General features: G+C 35.6%; 1 long non-coding RNA gene across 2 annotated transcripts; it reads left to right on the plus strand.

Annotated features, from left to right (window-relative positions):
- The first annotated feature begins 9 nt into the window (after positions 1–9).
- Positions 10–21,597, plus strand: LOC143684914 (uncharacterized). 2 transcript variants are annotated; one of them, XR_013176272.1, is made up of 6 exons: positions 10–119; positions 4,895–4,979; positions 13,717–13,985; positions 15,989–16,112; positions 16,975–17,091; positions 21,353–21,597. It is a non-coding gene; the product is annotated as an uncharacterized LOC143684914 (long non-coding RNA). The 2 variants fall into 2 exon arrangements; XR_013176270.1 differs by lacking the exon at positions 13,717–13,985.
- The last annotated feature ends 2,662 nt before the right edge of the window (positions 21,598–24,259 follow it).

The following is a 24,259-nucleotide window of genomic DNA, read 5'->3' on the forward strand; positions in this document are numbered from 1 at the left end:
AACAGATCTGATTGCATCACAATGGTAAACAACACATTCCAAGCCTCAAAATTACAGTCTAACTGAAAAGGGGAGAGTCTAGTTAGAGAAGGAGAGAAAGCTTATTTATTGAGACAAGGGTGAGTAAAGGGTAAGAACTTGGTGGTGTTGAAGTATACAACATGGAAGCTAGTTGAGTTGTAAGAGGCAGGGGTATTCTTGATATAGGTGGCATCTATACTGAAACATAATGGAAAGAAGTGGGGAAAGAATTTTTAAGGGGACAAGAACAAAGTGTTCCTTGAAGTGAAGGCTTCAATTCAGAGGAATTGTAAATGGTTTAATAGAGAAACATGTAGACTTCCAGGAAGGAATAGAGATGAAGCTGGAGTGGTAACCAAGAACCTACTCTGGAAGGGCCATGACAGCTATTTTAAGAATTTTGAACTCTTTTTATTACTTTCCTTCAAAAATGAGATAATCAACAATGTATTAATAATAATAATAATAATAGGGTGGCATATAGGAATCTTGTATTTTATGCATGATTGTTCTGCAAACTCATAACTCCTCTAATAAAGAAGAAAAAAAGATAAACAGAGAAATGACAATACTATTCCAAAATAAAATAACATTATTCAAAATATACATGTTCTGCAAAAGTTCCATCCAATTCCATTAACATACATTGTTGAAATAGACATTCCTGTTTGGCATATGACACTTTGATGTACCTGAACTAGGAGAGGAAATCCCTAGATCCCCCTAAAAGTCATGTCAAATGTTTGACACTTTCTTAGAGAATCTTGGATCACAGCATCTTGGATCCTAGAGCCAAAAGACCAAAGAAGACAAAGAAGATCAAAAAGGAGAAAAGAATGAGGGAGAGGTGGAGGAGTAAAAGAATTACAGGAAGGAGGAAAAGTAAGAGAAGAGGAACAGTGGCAAACATTTATCGGTTCCAGTCAGAATGAGTATCAAGTCGACACAGCCCCCAAATCCTTTTTGGTTCTACCTCAATGCTGAGATTAAACTATCCATCCACTCCCATTTTATAAAAATTTATCCGAAATAGCTAAGAGCAAAGTAAAAGAAGCATTGCTGAGGTGAGAAAAAACTGATTCAGTCTTTCTAAGGAAAACAATTTTGCAATATATATCAATAATTACGTAAAAGTCAATTCTCTCTCTGTCCAGTCTCCCCTAGGAAGTAATTTCCTTTCTGAACGTTCATTTAATGTAATAATCAGAGTTGTGTAGAAGGACTTATATGCAAACCTTCACTTCAGTGTGATTTGTCTAAAAAAAAAAATGAAAAGAGAAACAATCTGAATAATTATAAATAGGGGAAATAAAACTAAAACTAAGACACATGGATTTATACTTTATACCACATGATTTTGCATATGTGCAGCAAATTGCATATAAAAATTACAATTGAAAACAAAGATATGTAAGAAGCATATCATCTCTGATTTCTCCTGTCAATTGTATAAAATCTATGATCCTATGTCTATAAACATATATACACAAACACCCTAGGAGACAAATATAAAACTTGAAATAATATTAAGAAATGCAAACATGTTAAACCAACATATTCTGCAATATGTTGAACAATGTTCAACAATGAAAATATATTTTCATAATCTTTTTATGTAATTGAAATTGCACTCTACACAGTTTTCTGTATTCTTTTTTTCTACTACCATTGCAAGTATTCATTTGGAATTAAATATACTTTGGAAATATAATCATAAATCACTCGGTGGCCAATGATTCTTCCTAGCAAAGGTCCCCAATGTTGGTCATCTGTATGTAATGTGCTGTTTTTTGAACTTATTCTCTTCTACACATACCCAAGCTTCTGAAAGCTTCCCATGGTAATCATTTTCTCCTTTCCAGGAACTGATTTACAAATAGGCACGTGGCATATTTCTGGTCAATGAAAGATGGAGAAATATCTGCTAAGTAGGGATTATTTTTCAATATTGTTTCAATAATGTTAAGTGTTACAAACTGAAAGAAAGAGTCTCCTTTTTCACTCAATAGTTTAGGATCTATAATGATATCTAAAGCCAAGGAAGGAGCTAGCCTATGGGGGTAAAGTAATCAGCATGGCAAGGACATCAAAATTGAATGATTAGTAGAATTTTGACCTTGATGGCCTACTAGACAGCCGAATGATGCAAAATTAGAGCCAGACTACTCTGTGATTCATTATATTAAACACTACATTTTAAAAATTGGTAAGTCCGGGTCAGGTAGGATTTTTCAGTTTCTTACAGCCCAAAGTGTGGGAAAAGACCCAGCAAAGCGAGGTCAAAGTAAGCTGGACAAGGTTGCTGGCAACCAAATCATCGGAGAGATCTAATTTACCTCCTTCTACCTCAACCTAACATGGGAGTATGAATTGACAATTTCCCTTTGATAAAGTCTAATGGAGAGCAAAAGCCATCAGGGAGGAGAAAGTTTTATAAAAGCAAAATGAAGCGCAAGAGTGAGAAAGCATTTGCTCAAGCCAAGTTCTGTTACTCAGACTTCACTGTACATTGCCAAGCCAAGGCTGAGGGAGTCTTACCTTCATCATCTGTGAAAATGAAAACCATGTGAGTAAAGACAAATTGCAGTCACTTTCCCTGAAGAGGAGGCATTTGATTGCTATTATCATCATTACCACAGGGAAGGAACAACATCCAGAAGGGAGAAGAAACTATGAAGATGAGGTCTTTGCTGGGATGGCTTGGAGCAGGCTTTCTTCTCCCTTGATGAATGTCTTTAAATATCTATTCTTGAGGCAGATATTTTTAAAAGATACTCCAAATGATTTAGAAAAAAAATACCTATAACTTTTTCTTGAAAAAAGCACTCTTTGTTGTGAATCAATTGGAACATGTTTACATCTGAAACATTTTTTTTTTATCAAGTGTGTTCCTATTTAAGGAGTCTGTGATTGTGAGGAAACTCAGTTTCATTGTTTTTTAACATTATCTTACGAAGAAAGAGACCCCATACTTGAGCTATTATGTAATGACCCCAGTCAAAGAGTTGGGTGGGGCATATTCCTAACCTGCTCTATGAAACAGAGGCCAGACCTAGGATGGAGATTTTCATGGAGGAAGTTTACTGAAGAGTTTACTGAGGATAGCTCTTAGGAACAATACCTGTTGGATATGAAGGAACTGCTGCAACACAGTTGCCTCAAGGGTCTCATCTATTCCCACAGGAGCTCTGAAGATAGGTTGGTCTCTCAAAGAGAAGTCCCGGATGGAGCCCAGGGATCCTGACCCTTATACACCCTATAACCCTATACCCTCGCAAGTGCCTGTGCTTTTGGAGTTGAGGTGTTTCCCCCAGGAGGGGGCATGCCCTTAGGTAAGACAATTAACTTAGTCCAAGTTTGTTTTCTGGAAAGGGACTAAGGTCAGAAGCTAAGCTCTGCTAGCAACCAGAAGAATGTGTGGGCAGGGTTCACAGACCCAAGATATGGCCCACCGTCTAAAATGTTGAGGTATGTGTGAATGTGTGTGTGTCTGTGCACAGTGTGTGCAATCTGTGAACACAAGAGTGGAAGGAATCAGAAGCAGAAGAAGCCAGGAAGAGATTTTAATGTTAGAAGATAGAGGAGGAGGAGGAAAAGAGGAGAGACAGGAGTGATGTATTAGATGCACAGTGATCATGCCAAAACCTATTCTGACCATGTGAGAACTGGCAGCACCAACATTTATTATATCAGCAGATCTTTTTATGGGACATGGTAGTAGGAGAGGGTTCTGGAATGAGGAAAGCTGTTCAGAATATTCATACATTTTGAGAGTGAGAAGAATAAAAAATCATTCACCAAAAAACACAAGACTTGCCTCTAGGTATAGCATCATCATTTTATCTTGCATAAACGATTTTGGCCTCAATCTCTTCACTTTAATAATTGGAATGCAAGCTTGCCATCATTCAAAGGATGAACTAGTTATCTAAAGAAATAAAGCATATAAACATGCTCTAAAAACATTGAAGTAGAAGGTGAGTATGAGTGTATTATTAATATATTCGAAAGAAATAGAGACACATAAAATACTATATTTTGTTGGAATAAAAAAATAGAGTAGGGCTATTAAAAATAATGTAGAAACTATGCTATATTAATGACTTAGCAGCATACTTTTGAAATACATTATTATATAATCTCACAAAAATCCTTCTTTAAAAGATCGAATGCATTTTCAAGTCAGAAAATTGGAAAAAAAAAGTCAGGCTGGGGAAGGACCATGCCTTCTATTTTGTAGTTAATGATAACCTGCAACTTTGTTTTTTATATCTGATTGTAAAAGCCTTGATCTTCATTATTCCAATGGTTCTCAACAGGCATGGGAACAGGCCTTTCACAAACAAGTTTGTTTTCCTGCCTTGTTTTTAAGGTAAACGTACATGCTTACTGCAAAGCACAAACACACACACACACAACATATACACACACATTGCAACTATGAACTGAGGTCTGGAGATAGTGGGGAAAAAACCAGCAAGCGGCTTCCATAAAATCTACCCACTGCCTTCAGCTTCATTTTAAAGTTTTTGGATTTTATAGTATACTGGTTTGTGTCTTCAGATATGGACTAATCTGGCCAGAAAGAAACTGTTTTCCTCCTTTGGGTATCTTTGCGTTTCAAATTAAGAGAAAGAAGGAATACACAAAACTGATAATGACTCTTTAAGCTTCAAAATAAGTATTTTTTTTTAAACACAAAATATTTAGAGGTCAGATTTGTAAAACATGAAAGGGACATTTCCATTCCATGCTCTAGAAGTATCACTCCTTAAAGTGTGGGGGTAATCCTTTTTAACAAACAATTGTTTTTATTTTAGTGCACATAGGGTATAATGGCAGCAAGTGTTAACAGTATCAATTCTATCTCCAGGTAGCATCTATGCTTATGTAGTGAAATGCTTAAGCCTTTGTTGTCTACACAATTGAGGTGGAATCCAGGTCAGAACATATTCTAGGTACGTGACCTTAAAGCTTTTTATTTTTTGTACGTCATTCTTTCATTAATAACTAACAAATAATAAGTATATACACCTTATAAGTATGTTGTCAGGATCAAGCAAGTCAATACACACGAGGTTCTTAAAACAAGACTTGACATATGGTAAGAATTCAGTCACAACCTCTTATGAGTATACATTTAAATTTGATCTTGTATATGGTAATTGGGAGCAGGGCATGCAGAAAAAAACATTACATATATTGTTTAGTATTTATATGACTACATATATATCTACCTGACTCTTTCAAGGCCTACTTAGCATTTGTTATAGAAATTCATCAAAATGTATTCCACATGTACTACTTTTGGTTGGAACATTAGGTTTTCTTTGTTTGGCTTTGTTATTAATTATTCCTAAACAAAATGTAAAGGCCTGTCTGTAAATCTGTAGAATAAGTTCTGTGAAGTGTAATCGTTGAATAAAAAACTACATGTAAATTGAGTTTGTATGAATAAGGCCAAAATACCTTCTAAAAAAAGTTGTACCAATATATACTTGCCACAATGGGTTCTCAGAGTAAATATGTATTTGATGTAGGGTAACCACATTTAACAAATAATAATACAGAATGTTCAGCTCAAGTGGAATTTCACAGACTTTTTTTCTTTTTTCAGTATAGCCATGCCCCAGAGAAAATTTAGGACATACTTATATTTAAAAAATTGTAGTTTATCTAAATTCCAATTTAATTGAATACCTTGGATTGTATTTGGTAACCATAATTTAAGGGCACCATAAAATCCAGTTTTCTAGGAGGAGGCCTTAATAATAACAAGCAACCTTAGTGGTGGTGGTAGTACTATGTTGGAAAATAAAAGATGATAATGAAAGACTAAATTTTTATTTATTTTAAAACTATTAACTTTAATGAATGAAACCAGTGTATTCCCAAGGAGTTTGGCTCATTCTCTTTCAAGTAGAGTTCATAAGGCAACAGGGCCAGGGTAGAATAGCCTGTGGGTCAGACAGCACTTCACTTTGCTACAGGACATGAAGTAGCACCTGTATGTATATATGTACGCTGTGGGTTTAGAATAAAACCATACATAAAGTGATAAAATATACATTTCCAATATGCCACCCTATTATTACCACATTGCATTACTACGGTGCATTTGTGACAATTGATGAAAGCACATTTATTAATTGTCTTCTTATCACTCATGGTTTATCTTCAAGTTCACTAATAGTGTTATACCATCCCACGGATTTTTTAAAAACTCTTTATTTTTGATATGTACACAGCCTAAAATTTCCTCTTATAAATATATTAAATGTGTAATTAACTAATATATTAAATATATATTTAATATATTAAAAATATATATATATATAATGCAGTGCTAATGTTAATTACATTAGCACTGTTGTGGATATCATCAATATCCATTACCAAAACTTTCCAGCATCCCAAATATAAACTTTGTATAATGTAAGTACACTACCTATTACAAACCCTCCCCACCCCCTAGTAAATGGTAGTCAAGATTCTAACTCCATGAGTTTGCTTATTCTAATTAGTTCATATTAGTGATATCATACGATAATTGTCCTTTTGTCTCAGGATTTTCTTACTCAATATGACGTCTTCAAGATTCACTCAGGTTGTTGCAAGTATCAGACGTCATTCCTTTTTTATGGTTGAATGATACTTCATTGTGTGTACATACTACATTTAGTTTATTCATTCATTGATTGATGGACACGGGCTGTTTCTATCTTCTGGCAATTGTGAATATTGCCGCCTTGAACATCGGTAGGCAGATATCTTTTTGTGACTCTGTTTCCAATTCTTTTGGGTATATACCTAGAAATGGATTACTGATTCATATGGTACTTTCTATATTTAATTTTCTGAGGAGTTGCCAAACTGTCTTCCACAATAGCTGCACCATTTTGCATTCTCATCAACAAAAAACGAGTGCTCCTATTTCTCCACATTTTCTTCAAAACTTGTTATTTTCTATTATTTTAGTAGTAGTCATTCCAGTAATTATAACATTGTAGTTTTGATCTGTATTTCCCTAATACTTATTGATGCTGAGCATCTTTTCATGGGCTTCATGGTCATTTGTATATTTTCTTTGCACAAATGTCTATTCAAGTCTTTTACCCATTTTAGAAAAATTGGGTTATTTTTCTTTCTGTTGTTGACTTATAGAATTTATTTGCATATTAAACTTGTGTCTTATATGTGGTTTCCAAGTGTTTTTACTATCTTGATAAAGTCCTTTGAGGCAAAAAAAGTTACTAATGTTGATGAAGTCCCATTGTGCCAGGTTGAAACAGTTGTGTAGCCCAGAAAAGCTGTGTTCTTTAATCTGATTCAGTATTGTTGGGTGAGATTTTCATGCTTGTTTCCATGGAGATATGACCTATGCAATTGTGAGTGGGATTCTGATTAAGTGGTTTCTGTGGTGAGTTACTGACTGGAATTCTCTAAGAGGGAACCATTTTGGAAAAAGTTTCAGAGCTAACACAAAGACATTTGGAGATGCATTAAAAAAATGTTCCTGGGGAAGCTGTTTGAAACCAGAACCCAAAGGACTAGCAGACACCAGACACATGCCTTCCGAGACTGGCCTTTCTTGAGTCAAGGTATCTTTCCTTGGATGCCTCAATTTGTACATTTTTATGGCCTTATAACTATAATCTTGTAACTTAATAAATTCCCTTTATAAAAGTCAACCCATTTCTGTTATATTGCATTTCCAGCAGCATTAACTAAAACACTTGTTTCTTTTCTTTGCTTTCTTTTTTTTTTTCTTGTTTGCTTGAGATTTGAGAGAAAAGTCTAAAAATCCATGGTCTAACATGAGGACTGAAGATACTTCCCTTTATTTTCTTCTAAAAGAGTTATAGTTATGTCTCTTACATTTAAGTCTTTGATCCATTTTTAGTTGATTTTTGTATATGATGTGATATAGTATCCACCTTTATTCCCTTGAATATGGAGTTCCAGTTTTTCTTTTGTTGAAATGACTCTTTTCCCATTGAGTTGTCTTTGCACCCTTGTCACAACTAAATTGGCTGTAATGTAAGGGCTGATTTCTGAGCTCTCATTTCTATTCCATTAGTCTGTATGTTTGTCCTTGTGCTAGTAAAAAGCTGGCTTGATTACCATGGCTTTGTAATAAGTTTTAAGATAAAAAAATTGTGAGTTCTCCAACTTTGTTCTGCTTTTTTAAAATGACTTTTGTTATTTGGGGTCTCTTACTTTTCTTAAGTTCAATGATTCACTTTTCCATTTCCACGATAGAAGCTATTGGAAGTTTGATTGGGACTACTTTAAATCTGTAAATAACTTTGAGTCAAATTGACATCTTTAACAATTTTGAGTCATCCAATCCATGAACACAGAACGTCCTTCCATTTATTTAGTTCTTGTTTGATTTCTTTTACCAATGTTTTATAGTTTTCTATACATAAATCCTTTAATCCTTAGTTAGATTTATTCCTAAAGATTTTATTATTTTGCTTCTATTGCAAATGGAGTTATTTTTTTTATTTCTTCCTCTGAGTATTCATTGATAGTGTATAAAAATGATATTTATGTGAGGGTGTTATTTTATATCCTTCTATTTTGTTGAATTCTCTTATTAGCTCTAGTAACTTCATTATGGTTTTTTTAGGATTTTCTGTATATAGGATCATGTCATCCACAAAGAAGGAAAGTTTTAATTCTTCCTTTCTTGACTTTTATTTCTCTTTCTTGCCTAATTGCTCTGTCTAGATCTTTCAGCACAATGCTATATAACACTGGTGACAGAGAGTATACTTGTCTTGTTCCCAATTTCAGAGGGAAAACTTTCAGTCTCTCATCATTAAATATGTTGTTAGTTGTGGTTTTTTTCAAATATAGCCTATATTATGCTGAGCAAATTTCCTTCTATTCCTAGTCTCCTAAGTGTTTTTTATCAAGAAGGGATGCTAGATTTTGTCAAATGCCTTTTCTGCATCAATTGAAGTGATCATGAGGGCTTTTCCCTGTTTTTCTGCTCACTAGTATATTACATTAATTTAATTTCTTAGGGTAAAGCAGTCTTGCATACTTGGAATAAAGCCTGCTAGATGATGGGTGATGGCTGCCACTCTGTGGAAAGTGCAATTCAGTGGTATTTATGACAATTCACCAGCCTCTTCCTCCTGCTTTTGCTTGGATGCTATAGTGTTCTGCTGGACACCAGAATTTCAAAATGGTTATTCAGATAGTTCTTGTCTGTATCATATTTGTTCTGTTTGAGGAAGTGATTCATGAGGTTTCCTATTTTGTCATCTTCCCTTAATCCTGCAGCATGTATATCTACTTCTTTGTCAATCTCTTCTACACCATGTCCACCACCAAATTCAAACACCCATGAAATTGTCAATTTCCTTGGTAACAAGTACAAAAATCATCAGGGTCCCTAGAGCTCAAGCTAATTTAAAAAACATAAATAATAGTTTCCTCTAATATTTAAAACAAAGCTGAGTCAGCTATACTTTCTTCTTTCAACTGCTACATTTTTTCTTTTAGGTATATGTATATTGCTAGATTGTCCACTTAAAAATTAGAATATTATATGTTAAAATAAATTATCAACATTTAGAAACAAAATTTTAATACTTATGAAATAGAATAACCAATATAAAAAAGGTGTCAGGCCATGTTCCAAAGGTATTAGAATGAAATCCATTAGTTAAAAGGAGAAGATAATTTTGCCATCATCTTATATATGAAAGATGACACAAAGGTAGATGAGTGCCAAATTCAACATCTTAGAACCTTGAGGTGTAATATCATGAAATCCAAGGATGATATCTAATCTAGACTATTTCACCAGTTTTCCAGTATGATACTCCAGAAAGAATTCTATCCAATGAGAATTTGTAAGTGCTGAAGAACTTAAAACCTCCTATCTAGGCAATAAAGTAATCAGCTCTACCCACCTCATTATTAAATAAAGGCACATTAAAATTTATAGTTTATATTTTGAGTAGGACCTCGCTGTCCTATAAAAGAAATAGCAAAGTGTCAGAGCCTTTAGGGCTTGCAAGACTTCTAGTACTTTCTTCCCTAGTAAGGCAGAGATATCCTTCCAAAAATCCTGATTGAATCCATTCATAATATCAAACAAAATCAGCAATGAATATGATCAAAAGACCATTTGGTAAACAAGGAAGTATTGCTTTTTTGATGAAATAATTCTGTAATTAAACACATAATTATAAATTTTGCCAAGATTAAAATACCTGGCAAATCCCACTTTTTGAAAATTATTTACTTTGGTATGATTTATTTTCGTTACGACAATTTTATGTTAAAAAATTAGTGTTTTAGGGTGGAGACATGTGGTCACCTAATCCAGTTTAACAACCACTCTTGACTAAATCACATCATCCAGTGGCTCAGTGGCCGAATTCTCACCTGCCATGCTGGACACCCAGGTTTGATTCATGGTGCTCACCCATGCAATAAAAGAAAATTAAAAAAAAAAAAACTAGTGTTTTATTAAATATCACCTAATACATTTTTCTCTACTTCAAGTAATTAGCCCAAAGTTTAATCAAGGAATTGAAATAATAAATGGTTAGAATGATTATTGTCCTTTTTATACAATATTGCTAAAATGGTTAGAGGTATTTTCTTGTGGATTAGCTGTAATTATTAATATTTTTTTATCAAAGCAGAAACAAAAGAATATAAAACATTGTGTGTTCTTCTGTCTATTCAGATTCTCTGAAATGGAAATAAAATCCTTGTGAACAGTTGGAGACCTCTTTAAAATTTTTAATTCTGTGTGCTTATTTTTTGAAAAATCATCCAAGATAAGAAACAGATATTATCTGACAAATAATGGATTTGAGAACTTAAAGTGCTCATGATAAATCAACAGCAAAATCCCCTGGGGGAAAATAGTATATAAATGACACAGTGTGTCTTCAAACCTTCAGTCCCCAAGGACACACTATGACTTTTAGAGTCCTATGCCTGCCTGGCATCTGGAAAAAACTGAGAAATGACAGGTTTTGGATCTTAATTTTGTTGGTGAATATGTTTCTTCCATTCAGATTCTGCTGTAAATGTATAAAAGACATGTTCCGAGGAAATTTCAAGAAATTCCCACTTTGAGGGGCATATTTGTACATAGAATTTTAAAATGCCTTACATTTAATAGGATTCATCTTCAAATTATTCAAAGGTTTGAACTGTATGCATAATTATTTTTAGAAGTGTATTAACTATACAGTCCTTAGTTTATATTAGGGTGTATATCAATTTTAGTAAAGGTAACACACTAATGCAAAATGTTAATAATGAAGGAGGGTATACGGGAACACTGTACACTTTATATGATTTTTCTGTAAACCTTAACTTCTTTAATTAAAAAAAATGTAAGTACATGTTTGAGTTCTACTAAAATTAGTGACAGAAAAATAGATTCAGAAGGACACCTATCTGGCCTTCTATCTGTATGATTTTATTAGAAATGTGACCTCTTAATTTAGAACTGAAGCTTCTTAATTTGGAATTAACACATTTTCTGATGCTTCCTAAAAAATAAGTTTAAAACACTTTTTTCCATGATTCTAAGCTAGTTCTACAAAAGGTTTAAATCTTTCAATGCTTTTTTCTGAATACTTTCAACTTTTCAGTTAACTTGTTGCCAGATTTTGGCTTCCAGGTTCTTGGCTGTGCTGCAAGAAAGAATTCAAGTTCACTGTGCAGATAGAACATGTAAGTAGGAAATGTATTAGATATACCTGTCAGAGAACATGCAGACACTCTTGCAAGATGATAGAGTCAAGAGGGTCCCAACAATGGGACCGTTTGCTTTTGTTGCCTTGCTTTAGTTAGTTCTCTCCCCCTTCCTTATTTGAAGTCCTTCCTCCTACCCTTCCATCTCTCCAGGTTGATGCCTGTGGGAGATAGTGCATTTGGGTAGGTCAGTTGGTTAGACACTTTTCTGTAGATCACTCACTCAGGTGAGGTCCTTGGCTTCAGATGAGTCTACATTCACTGAGTGCTCCCCACAGTGGGTATCTCCCAGAGGTGGGTTGGGTGTCTGAGCTGGATATGGGCCCTCCTAACCTTTATTAACTGTTCCTTCATGCTTTTATTCAAGGGCTCCTTCATGCTTTTATTCTCTCCTCTCTTCCTGTTCTTGCTTGCGTCAACATGAGATTTAAGTACCTTAAGTTCATTTTGAGAAAATAATACAACCATAGTGATAGCATTCCAGGTGGGTCTTGATTAGTTTACTGGAATCCTTTAAAAGAGGGTATCACTTTAAAAAGAGCAACAGAGAGAGCCCAAGCAGCCAGATGCTTTTGGAGGTAAAGAAGGAAAATGCCCCTGGAGGAGCATTATGAAACAAGAGAAAAAGCTAGCAGATGGTGCTATGTTCGCCACATGCCTTTTCAGTTGAGAGAGGAACTCTGAACATCATCAGCCTTCTGGAACCAAGGTATCTTTCCCTGGATGCCTTAGACTGAACATTTCTATAGTCTGGTTTTATTTGGGATATTTTCATTGGTCTTAGAACTATAAACTTGCAACTTAACAAATTCCCCCTTTTAAAAGCCATTCTGTTTCCAGTATATCATATTCCAGCAACTACCAAACTAGAACAGCTGGGAAGGCACATGGTGACCTCTTTCTCTCCTCATTTCATAAGGCTTCCCCAGGGGGTTTTCCTTCTGCACCTCCAAAGATCTCTGGCTGTGTGGGTTCTGTTGGCTCTGTCACCACTAAAGCTTTTTCCAAAATGGTTCCCTCTTAAAGGGCTCCAGTAAGCAACCCTACCTTGAATGGGTGGAGACACATCTCCATGGAAACCAGCTAACCAGAAGTTACCACCCACAATTGGGTGGGTCACATATCCATGGAAACAATAAAAAGATTCCACCTAGCAATATTGAGTCAGAATTAAAGAACATGGTTTTTCTAGAGTACACAATCCACCACAGCAGAATTAAAGAAACAGGATGTTTTCAGGAAAACTATCATAGCAAATAGTATTATTGCCAGAATCAAAATCCCACTAGATGTCTTTGTGTGTGTGTGTGTGTGTGTGTGTGTGTGTGTTGTTGGGGGGTGTCTTTTTATTTTATTTTTTTAATTAGATAAGTTGTAGGTTTACAGAAAAATCTTGTAAAAAATACAGTGGCCCTGTATAGTGCCCACTGTTGACACTTTGCATGAGTGTGGTACCTTTGTTACAATTGATGTAAGAATATTAAAATTGCACTATTAACTATAGTCCATAGTTTACATTGAGTGTATTTCCCCCATACTAACCTGTTATCAAAACCTTGCATTAGCATGGTACATTTATTATAATTCATGAAAGAATGTTTTTATACTTGTACTATTAATTATGATCCACTGTTTACAATAGGATTTATTGTGTTTTACAGTTCTATGTTTAATCTTTTAGTTTTTGTTCGAGTGATTCACATATGACCTAAAATTTCCCCCTTTAACTACATTCACATATATAAGTGACTGCTGTTAACTATACTTACACTATTGTGCTAGAAAGGTGGGACAATCTAGAGAAGCCCTTTTGCATTTAGGTGGACCAGCCAACCAAAAGTATATTGAGTGTCCACACCTCTCTCCAACAGTTTTGCCAGTCTCTCTCTTTTTACTTTCCCCCGGGAGCCCTTTTGTATGTAGCATGACTCAGCAGATTGTTCTCTGTCCTAGATCTCTGTGGACTTGGGTTGCTCTGCCTGAAGATGCACAGGTTCTAATTCAATGCTGTGAGTGACTCTATAATCTGCATCCACGGCAGGAGAACCAAGGCTAAACTGCCTCCTGACTCCCAAACTTTGAAGGATTGAGTGAGGAGGAGGGGTCCAGACTGGTGGGTCCTGGATGGAAATTCCCTGCCTGACCTTGGAGATTATTTTCCTTTGCTTCAGCATTTGTGGAGTCCTTCTCCAGTCTTTATCATCCCCCAGAGTTCTAAGCAAGTGGGTTTGTCTTTTTATTCTTCCTGGGGATATGTATGTTGCCATGTTGAAGATGTCATTCCCCCAACTCGATATCTTTTTAAAAGCAATTTTGAAGATCTTTAGAAAATGCTTAGAAAAAATTCCCCAAGGCAGAAGCATAGAATATTTCAAATTTCAGAGCTAATTTTTGGCCTAGTAATTTTTGAAATGCAATCTTATATTTTTGGCCTCAAAAGTTAATTTGTAAGAATATACTTACAATAGATGTTGGGCTGGGACATAAAAAATGAGTCAGCTTTCAGAAATCTGGAAGAAAGAAGTCATAGAATGGCTACCCTAAAAGCACTAAATTTGTTAGTAGAGGAAATAAATAATTTTCATTTGCTTTAATACACCAATTAGAAATGTACTAACTTAGACTAACTTGTCAGTTAGGGAGATTGGTGCAATTAAAAGCCAGGAGTGAGAAAATCCTGGTTTATATTTGTATGTGCTTATCTAGAAACGTGGGGCAACTGATATTTCCAAAATATATTAGGGTCCTGTCTTAACTTTCTCATTTGTCCTTGATGTGTCTGTGTTGAAACCTGGGTCTCTAAATTATACTGTTTGAAAAAGAACAAATTAGATCCAGAGTTGCTGTGGGTTTTATTGCTGGATTTTACTGGGATTCTGTTAAAAATTATTTTCTTACCTTTTTTTCCCTGCAGTAAAAAGGAGTCAGTGTTGTAATATCATTTCTGACTAGCCTGGTTTTGTGCATGTCTACCTACCAACAAACATGTCACACAACTGACACCTATAAGAGCCAGTCCTCAGCAGCTCTGTCTCATTCACACAGTCTCCGGCTTTAAGAATTATCCTGCATTGAACATTTCGTGACACTTCCACATCCTGCTAAGACTTGACATCTTATCTTGTATCTTGTTTCCAGCTTTGTACATATCCAAAGCATCTGATATCTGATGCTTTTCTTCTAGGACTGACTTTAGATCTCCTCTTCAAATTGAAGACTCCCTGGGAATAAATTGCCAGATCCATGAATACTTATGGTTAGCATCCAGTCACCTTGCTGTAATCACCATCAATTTCATCTTAACTCCAATAACAATAGATTATTTGATTTATTGTACTACTTTTATATGCCAGTTACTGGGCATACGGTACATATGTATTATCTTGTTTAATCTTCATAATTACTATTATTATGTAATTATCCATTTCTTAAGGTCAAGAAAACTCAGGTGAAGGGTTAAGTACCTTGCCTGAGGTCATATACTAATGGGAGGCATAACAAAGTTTGGATTCCTGGTTATGCTGACCCAACAGCTGTTACTACTAGACTACAGTTTGCCATGGAAATGAATTGAATATTCTGACTCCCATCATTCACATTCTCATAAGGGAGATAATTTCAATGGAAGGGAGAAGTATAAGACAGGAAGACAAGTGAAATAAGGAAAATCTTCAGCATGGTTGAAAAATCATATGCTAGTCTTTAGGAACATGCTTCCCCCCCGATCCTACCCCACCTCCCCAACCCCTACTTGGAGTAGACTTTATGACAAGGAGAAAGCAAGAGCTAAGAATTTATCTGGGTTTTCATGCTCATTTAAAAAATAATCATTAGGTTTTGCATTTCAGCTATCATAAGTATATACTACATTAGATGGAGAGAAATGATAAAGATGATAGATAGATGGAGAGAGATGGATGGATGGATAGATAGATAGATCGACAGAGATATCCTTAAGTAAGCAAGTGCTTATACTGTGGTTTCTTTTTTTTTTTTTTTATACCATACCTTGACTATACCTCAACAATGCTTACAGGATTAAAATCAGCATTAAGTTAGAATTCTTGAACACTAGGTTTGTAAATCCTAAATTGTGAGGCTCATTTCTTCTTTAGTGCAATGAGGGATTAGGACCAGATTATTATAAAGGAAATTTGGCTCTCAATTTCTGAATGGAGTAGACCATCATTCACTGTCACATTAATTTATCAATTATTATTTTCAGATATTCCTAGAAGCCTCTAATGGAATACATACATGTGAAAAGGGATTGGATTACTGGAATTCAATCACAACTTTAGAACATGCTCTGGACTTCCACTGAATCAAGTTACCTTGGATCCATTCACGTACACTTGGGTTTCGAGTGCAAGAGATAGAACTAGAGCTCTGAAGTTGAAGCTTAAGAAAGAGATGGAGATGAAGATAAAATGGAGATGAACTTGGAGGGAAAAAAAAAGATGGAGAGAGATAAAGATAATGATAAAAGGACAAAGGCAAAGGAATGTAGTCTATTTGCATAGCAAAGGTTCCCAGAGTTGAAGCAGCTGTCGATTGACAGCTTATACCATGATTTTTTTATTCACCTTTTCAACAATTATTTATTGAGTGAGAGGTACTGGGCAATATGCCAGGCACACAATGTTAAGCAAAACAAAAAAAAAAATGGTCCCTGATGTCAAAAGCTCTTATATTTCAGTGAGGAAGATAGTTGTCAAGAATGGGAAGGATCTGAGGTTTTACTCTCTTTATACGCTACACCTTAGCATGGTTCAAGGATGCTAGCAGAAGACTTGAGACCTCTAGATCCAAGATGAAAGATTTTATTACCATAACAACTGCAGTAGCTAGAGTGTCAACATTTCCACTGGTTTCCTTAAGCCTAGTTCCATACGTGTCACTTGCATACCAAGTGGGTGGCTTAACAAATAGGAAACTGAACTTAAGGGAAACAAATTGTTTACAATGGGTAGTGACTTTTTCCATTGGAAAAAAAAAAAGATACCCTTAAATTTGAATTTTAGATAAGCAAATAATTTTTATCTCAAATATTTGAGATAATCTCAAGTATTTCATGAGACAAACAAAAAAATATTGTTTATTTGAAATTCAAATTTAACAATAGTACTGTATTTTTTAATTTGTTAAATCTGGAACTCTAGGCCTATGTGAACTTTGCCCTTGTGGCATATACTATTTCTGTCTTCCAAGGCTGTTCACTCTACAAACATCCTCGTAAAGATTGTCCAAAGCAAGAAGAGTCTCACAGGTTGTGCAGAAATATGGAAGGCCCATGTCAAATCACCTCCCAGCTCTAGGCAACTCAGGGTAATACACAAATATATATATTTTCAATGTGTGATAAGTGGTATGAAGGACATTGAAGGGAACGGTACTGTGGGAAATTCGATCCGATATATCTGAAAGTAATACTCTTGGGCAACTTAACTAAATGTGAAGTTAAACTTCAGAGACATTTCCTTTCTAGTTATTCTTAGGTAAATATTAAATAACATCTCACAGACACATCATAATTATTTATAAAAGCAGTATTCCTGTGCCACAATGACATTCATTTCATCTATGCCTATCCTCACATGATAGAGTTAAAATCTTGTTCTCAACATTCCTCTCTTTTACAAAGTTTGGTTGATTTGTTCATTGACCACATTATTGGCCTGGTTCTTATTGCCAGAGAGAACAGAGCACTTGATCACTACTTCAGCTTTTACTATTGAACTTGGGTGCTGGAGATAAATCAGAGACTATGTGGCCTATGTTGGTTTTGATCCATGGTGTTTGAAGGGTATCAACTGTGGTATTTTGAGTGGGCCTGAAAACAAAGATCTAGTCTCCAAACACGTGCTTGTATTATGTGGTTATGTTTGACTATTTGCCAAAATATTTTAAGTGACATAATTAGCACATCATTTTTTTTCTCTTAATTTCTCTTAATTTTAAGCAATTCAAATGGCATTTATATGTTCAGGGAATCTGATTAAACAACATTTTCGGATGTTCTAGAGATTGTGTGCTAATTTCCCTCAGGCAATCATGAATCCAATTCTTTTGTACACTCTACTACTATGTTACACTCAATTTTATTTCCTCCCTCAAATAGTTGTTTCTGCAGAAGGAGATAGAGAGGTTAAGCACTATGCCCCATTAATAATCATGTAGAAAACTGTCCTTCTATACCAAGGAAACATTGCCATTTTTCATGACAAAATCTATCATTTTTTTCTATTAGTGAAACTGGATTTTTTGAAGCATATTTTTAATCTATAATCTTCCTATAGTCTGTGAAGAGACAATCAAATTTAATTAGAGTCTTTTCAGTGGCACGAGGATTAAATTGTAATGGTTCCCTCCTATTTTAATTTTTTTAATCTAATTTGAGTCTAATCCATTCCTCTTAACTTTCTTATCTTCATTCTTCTCTAAAGTGTGCCTGTGCATGCAACACTCCTCTGACACCACACCCACTGGCTCCCCAAGGACACCATCATTGCTATCTTATGTTTTGTCTTGACCCTTCTGTGTCCTCTGCTCTGTAGATTTCATGAATTCCCTTGTTTACTGAGCACCCACAGGTGCCTGGAACCTTCTCACATGTTGAAAATACAAAGAATAATATTGTTATTTTAAAATTTATCCTAACTTCAATGATATCATCCTCTTATTTTTCTTCATGGTGTTATGACTGTTCTTTCTCAGATTCCTTAGCTGGTGCCTCCTCTTCCTGTGCCCATCTGTTAAATGTCAATGCTATTTTAGATACTTTCTTCAACTCTTGCTTTGATCTACACATTCTCTCCAAAGACCTCATTTGTTCCATGATTTCAACTATAATCTAGTCATGAATGAGTTCCATGTTCCCACTACTTGGGAAAAGTGTTCTCCTCAGCTACTTATGTAAAGTTTTAACTCTCTTATTAATTTCAGACTCTCACACTCACTTACAAATTTTCAAAATTCTTCCCCAAATCAGCCCTTCCTTAGCCACTTTGCCTTGATTTTCTATCTCAGTTCATCCTTTACTGCAAATGAATTGCTCAAGTTGAAAGGGTAGATGAACTTCACTACCACTGTCATTTCTCATCCCAACTGAGTCATCCCTCCAGACCTGCTGAGTTATCCACACGTCCATCACTCCCCTTGTGCCTCACCCCTGCGCCATGGCTGAGGCACCACAGTTCTTAGTGGCCTCTGCTAGGCCTTTCTTAGTCCAGCTCAAGAGTGCATGAAGGACAGGAGGAAAATTGTTCTATATATGGGGACTACTTTTTTGTGGTTTCTGTTCTCTGGGACTCACTTCTCAAATTCCAGCTCCCTCAGTAGCCATGAACTTGTATCCCTGTTTCCTATGCTCTCTGCTTGGGCTCCATGCCCTAGCCTTTGGGGAGAAATTTGGGATAGGTGTAGGGCTCACCTAGGATGATCATGGCCCTGTATTGGTTGCTATAGAATGCCTAAAATATCATTGTATATATTTTTTCCAGCTTCTATGGTCAATTAAGGCAGGATGAAAAGTTGGATTCCAACTGCACTGTTACACTAGAACTGGAAGTGGCAACTACTTCTAACTTTTTCTTATGTGATTTACTGCTTAGTCTAAATAATGCGCATCTGCTTACAGTGCTGGATTAATCAATTTTAAGTGATATCAATAACCTTTTTATCTATGGAAAATGAAGTTGTTCCAATATACTCCATTCTATAATACTCACTTTCCCTTCCCCATTGTCACAATATGTCTAAATCAATATGTTTATATCAATAGTTTTTTGATGGTTATTATTTTGTGTGCTTTTGTTACATTTCCTTTTTACAATGATTTTTCCTAGTTGTAATCTCTTGCTTTAAGTAGTCCTCATAGCTGTTGCTCACTAACTTTCAAAGTTATAGAATGTACCCAAATTTCCTCTTAGTGGTCCTGCATATCTGTGTGTTCTCCTTTCATTTTCTTGGAAACATTTCTTCTAGATTCTTCTTCTATTGCTCTAAAGAGCCTGCATGTTGCTGGCTTGATGTGCAATTTTTATCCTGCATTTCTCTTCATCAAAACCCTGAAAAATCTCCTCTGTTAGATCCTCGGCTTTCTAGAGACAGGTCCGTCTTTCTGCTAGGCTACTCTCCTCTTTTGAAAATGTATTGCAGAAGGGTACATAGGATGCAAATTTTTTGAGCCCTAATACGTTTGAAAAGTCTAACCTCACTTTGATTGACAGGTTTGAAATCATTAGAATTTAAAGTAATAATGCATTTTTCTCGAACTGTCAGTGTTGCTACCATACTGTCTACTGTCGATCTGACTCTTAGCTCACCCTATGTAACCTATTTTCCTCTGTGCATCTCAGAGGATTTTCTCTGAAACATGCTTAGAGTGTGTCTTTTTGCATTCATTGGGCAGGGACTCTTTTATTTGATAATCCATGTCCTTCAGCTTTGGGAAAGTTCTGTTACTGCCTTATGATTTTTTTCTTCTTCGCATGGCATCTTTCTTTCTTTCAAATTGACATCCTTCCTTAAATGTCTGAGGATGCATATTTTTTCATTTGTATATAAAGAGTGAGACACTTGCAAAGGTGATTGGAAGCTCTGGTTTCATAGGGTTGGCAAAAAGTAGTATAATGGAATATATCCAATCATTATGGAAACACGAAGTGTCAGCATCTGTGGGTCTGTATTTTTACCTGGTCATATTCCTCAGAAAAAAATTTCCATTCTCCTGCCTGAGATTCTGCTTTTAGCTGTTAACACTCTGGGGATTGTGATGGAAACAAAAAGGGAAGAAATCCCATCTTTCAGCATCAAGACTTTGCATCATCACATCTCACTGTCACACTCAGGTGTCCCTGATGTGTATCTTTCAGAACTTCTTCTAAAATCTTTCCAGAAGATGCCTTTGCATAATTCAGATATTATTTTTTGGAAAGTGAAAATGCCAGGTTAAATGGCAGGAAGCTAGGAAATGAACCACAATGACCAGGCACAGACTGAACTCAGGAATGGTTGGATACAGGAGCTCCTACAATGTCATAGGGATCCATTGGCATAAACCAAACCTTGCCACTTTGCTTAAGGAGACAGAGTATTCTCATGAGCCACAATTCATTCCCTGATTCACATCTGTGCAAGGCGATAGTGAGACAGAGGAAAGTCCCACCAAAACAAAAATAAAACATTCTCCACTAGAGAGGGACATGCTGGTTCCCTGAAAAGGGGGATGGAAAAGCAGATTTCCATCATACCCTGTTTCAGTTTGCTAAAGCTGCCACAATACAATATACCAGAAATGGGTTGTCTTTTTCAACGGAGATTTATTGGTTTATGAATGTATAGTTCTAAGGCCATGAAAAGTTCCAAATTAAGGCATCAAGAGGAAGATAACTTCTCTGAGGAAAGGCTTCTGACATTCAGGCTTCTTCTGTCCCATGGGAAGGCACCCGGTGATGTCTGCTGGCCCTTCTTTCCTGGGTTCTGGTTTCAATAGCTCTCTCTAAGTATCTGTATGTTCTCTCAGTTCCAAGGGGTTTTCTCCTCTCCAAATGTGCCTAAGTGTTTTTTATTTTATCTTCTCATAAAGGACTCCAGTAAAGGATTGAGACCACCTGGAATGGGATGGGTCACATCCCAACTGAACTTAAAGGTTCTACCCACAATTGGTCTGCACCCACAGAGATGGATGGAAAGAACATGCTTTCTGAGGTTCATAACAGCTCCAAACTACCACCGACTCCACATATTGGCCTGGCAGAACCTAGCTACATTCCTTTTCCTCTACATCACATTTGAAATATATGCCCAGCTCATATAAAGAAACTTTTACGATGTGTTTGTGAGTGCTTGTGCATGTACAAAATTTCTGGGTGTTACAAATGTTCTCGGTCCAGATGTTCCTACTCTTGGTGCAACAATTAGTGCTAACAGCAAATTTACTTATGCAGCATAAATAGAACTAAGGATAACTGCAATTAAAAACAAAATAATAAAATGGAGAACAGATTCTTGTAAAATGCAAAAAGGGGAATCAACATTACAGCACTCATTCTTCCACAAACAGAACAGAGGGCAAGGAAGCCCTTAAGTCAATCAATCTGGCTTTCCTTAGGATTATTCCCTGAAAATGTATCAGTTGAGAGACATTGTTCTCAAGCAATAGAACATTCTACTTAGACTCAGTGAAAATCACACTTTTTTTTTTTTGCTAACATAAAGGTAAATGAAAAGGTAGAATGCTTCCAGGAATCACTTGATCATTTGTGTGCTCTGCTTTTCTAAGAATCACCTCAAGGCTATTCTAAGGCCACCTCCCCTCTTAATTGAGGAAAGTGCCTCCCTGAGGCCATGGGCCAGAGAATGAGAACTGATCTTTCTATGTATACATCACCTAAATTCTGAGCTGACCTCTGATTAGATCAACCAAAGTCATGTGTTTTCTCCAACCCAATCAATTTGGACAGTAGAATGCTGTGCACTATTAGCTGACACTTGGGGTATGCACTTAACCTTGTGGCAAGGGGATAGGGTCATAGTGATTAGAGCAAAAATACCCAGCCTCCCAGACATAACGAAGAATCAACTTTACCCATCACTTTAGCTGCTAGAGGATGGTTAACATTTTTCTTAACTACAGGAAAATCCATCCTTGTTTACTGGCTTTTTGGCCACATGTGACTTTGATATTGGAGTCAACACCACTTCTGTGAATGTGACATTTAAATAGTCCACTTTAATTTGATGCTGGTTTAGCTGCCTCAAGGGATTGACTTCAAGATTATGGACTTATGATTGCCAAGATTGGGTCATCTCTAGGAAAGTTTCCTCAAAACTTTATTGGTTTCCAATGAATTTGTATTTGGTCTTTGCTCTAGGTGAGTACTAAATTGAAAAGCATGGTATCTGAATCTAGACCTACATAAAAGTGTCCCTGCATTTTGTTGATGAAGACTCATGCCCCTTACTTTCCATATAACCAGCCCCAACTTGTTCACGGCATTTGAAACCCTGCCTCGTACATGACATGTTCCCAAGTTGGGTATAGCTTCCTAGCTATACCCAAGGGGACTGTACTCTGAGGTAGGGGCATTGTCTACCTCTGCCACAGAGGAAAGACCTGGGATCTCCAGATGCTCCAGTTCTGCACCGGCACCCAAGTCCCACCTGATTCCTAGCTGTGCTTTCCAGCCTCCCTGCCTCTGCCAGAATTAACTATAGCTCCAGAGAAGTAATTTGTAATTTGTGATACTGTAAAGATAAGAAAATATATTTATGCATGATAAACATTCTATTACAAAAATCTCATATGCAAAGTTAGAATGTTAAACCTCTCACTGACATCCCATCACCCACATCCCAAAACTGAAGATATTGTCATACTTGTTTAATCTCTCTACATTTTCATTCATTCATTCTCTTTTTCTCTTTTTCTTTGGCTGAAGCTTTTTAAAGCAAATCACAGACACCATATGATTTCATCTTTATACACATCAGTATTCATTTAAAAAAGAAAAAGAAAACAAAAACAAATGGAGAGTTTCCTACATCATATATGCCTCTAAAGTGGGTTTCATAGTGTTTTGCTTTTTTTTTTTTTTTTTTTTTTTTTGTCCAATCTGACAATCTCTATTTCTTAGTTGGAGGGTTTATAACAATTTAAATTAATATAATATCCATATGGGTAGATTTAAATCTACCATCTTGTTCATCATTTTATATTGGTCCCATCTGTTTTTCTCCTTAATAATGGTGTTAATAATTACAGATTTCTGCAAGATTCACTCTTGATATCATTTTAACTCATGAGAGAATTTTTTCCAAAATATTATACTGTTTTACCTATAGTGTGAGAAACAACATTATATTTTATTTCTTCCCTTCCACCCTTTGCTTTATTTTACTTCTACATATGTTATAATTACATGCATTTGGACTTATACGTATGTTATACATCTCATATATTTTTACTTCTACATATGTTATTAAATCACATACATTTTTATTTCCACATTATAATACAATATATTATAATTATGTTTTGATTCATAGTTATCTATTCAAATGACTAAAAATAAATTAACTTAAAAAGTTATATAATTGTTACCATTTAAACCAGCAACTCATTCCCAGGTGTATCCCCAAGAGAAATGAAAATATCTAACATTACAATAACTTGTATACAAATGTTCATAGCAACATTATTCATAATAGCCTAAAGGTGAGAGTAGTTAAATGTGTATCAACTGATTAATGAATAAGCAAAACTGTGGCATATCCATATAATGGAATATTATTTGGCAGTAATAGTGAATGAAGTACTGATACATGCTACAATATGGATGTATCTTGAAAACGTTATCCTAAGTGAAAATAGTCATTTGATATTATTACATTTCTATGTAATGTCCAGAATAAGCAAACCTATAGAGACATAAAGTAGATTAGTTGTTAAGATTAAGGGAGTATGAGGAGATTGGGAGTGGAGAGCTAAATG

This window comes from Tamandua tetradactyla, chromosome 1, assembly GCF_023851605.1.
Source record: "Tamandua tetradactyla isolate mTamTet1 chromosome 1, mTamTet1.pri, whole genome shotgun sequence".
Classification (NCBI taxonomy): Eukaryota; Metazoa; Chordata; class Mammalia; order Pilosa; family Myrmecophagidae; genus Tamandua; species Tamandua tetradactyla.